Below are 1,329 nucleotides of genomic sequence, written 5' to 3'. Positions count from 1 at the left end.
CTGCAAATAACATTTTTTTTTTTTTTTTTTTTGACCCTGAGAAAAGAGCAAGGGGGAAGCCGGCGAGTCTTGGGTTTCATGGCAGAGGCGATTCCAGCAGCTTCAGAAGGCGATGCTTTGGGACAGGAAGTCGGATCGGCACCGTTCTCGTCTTCCTTCCTTTCTCCTCCCTCCCCCCTTCTTTCCTCCCCCTTTCCATCTTTCGAGATTTGGCCCCCGTTCCCGGTCGGGCTCCTCCGGGAGGGACGCGAGTCTGCCACCAGAGGACCCCTCGGGTGTCCCGAACCTGCCGGGAGAAGCGCGCGGTCCCCGCAAAGCCGACGGGGCGCGGTGGGGGAACGGGCAGCCTGGGGGAGACCCGTGGAGGCCCGCCGGGTCTTCCCGCTCTCGGCTGGGAGCTGAGTCGGTTCCTGCCGCCGCTCCCCGCGTCGGGCCCTCCGGGGCTTCTGGCATTTTGCATGAATCGACAATATCCGAGTATTGTGGCCACTTTTTAACGGGGCCGAGGAGGGGCCGCGGCTCGCCGGAACAATCCCGCCTCTTGTGAGGCGCGGGGGCTGCCGTTCTGCCCGTCAGCTCTCACCTCGCCCTCCTCCATGGCGAGGAGCCCCTTCGCATCCTCCTCACCGCGCGGGGCGCCCACGTTTACAGGTCCCCAGTCCAGCCGGGGCAGCGGGGCGCGCCCGGTCCCGGGATGTGGGGGGCGGCGCTAAGCTCGCGCGAGCCCCCGCCTCGCTGCCCACATGGACAGGTTTCCTCCGGGACGCGGGACTCGCCATCGGTTTCTCTCCCAGCCTGAACCGGCAACCCCCGGGGCCACGCTGCAGTTGCGCACACATCTCCAAGCCCACGCCCTGTCCCCTACACTGATTGTTCCAAGAATTTTTTTTTTTTTTTTGCCATAAGTAAACTCCCAAAACAGAGGCTCTCTTAGTTCCCGTTCACTTTGGGGCTTGCTTCAGCCCCAGGTGGGGTCGGGAGGCCGTGGGGAGGTGAAGCAAGCCTGCTTTTAAAAAGTGAGTTGAGGAAGTCAGGGGTGGGGGAGGAGAGGAATGCCTGCCCAACATTTATTTATTTGGGGTCCCCTCGAGCTGGGGACCGGAAAGTCCACAAGAAGGAGACGTGAAGTTTGGGGCTAGGATTCTGCATTTCTTGAGTTGGGGTCTGATCTTGAACTTGGACCAAACAGGCCGACTCTCTGCCTTCTGCACCAGGGCGGGGACAATAAGGGTTCCTTTTTCACTTTAAAACGTGATTGCTGGGAACTCCTGGAAGGATGTGTGTGTGTGTGTGTGTGTGTGTGTGTGTGTGTGTGTGTGTTGGGGGGAA

At 60.6% G+C, this 1,329-nt stretch overlaps 1 protein-coding gene across 3 annotated transcripts in view; it reads left to right on the top strand.

Annotated features, from left to right (window-relative positions):
* The window catches only part of LHX9 (LIM homeobox 9), an 18,631-nt gene that overhangs the window by 3,432 nt on the left and 13,870 nt on the right, over window positions 1–1,329 (top strand). The window contains exon 1 of one of the 3 annotated variants that reach the window (XM_010831100.1): window positions 962–1,016. The exons of the other annotated variants lie outside the window; for them this stretch is intronic. The gene's annotated coding sequence lies outside the window, so the exon portion shown is untranslated. Of the gene's footprint in view, window positions 1–961; window positions 1,017–1,329 lie in introns of those variants that run through there. 3 annotated transcript variants of the gene reach the window in all.

Source organism: Bison bison, unplaced genomic scaffold, assembly GCF_000754665.1.
Source record: "Bison bison bison isolate TAMUID 2011002044 unplaced genomic scaffold, Bison_UMD1.0 scf7180017864524, whole genome shotgun sequence".
Classification (NCBI taxonomy): Eukaryota; Metazoa; Chordata; class Mammalia; order Artiodactyla; family Bovidae; genus Bison; species Bison bison.
This window is presented reverse-complemented; position numbering and strand designations above follow the sequence as displayed.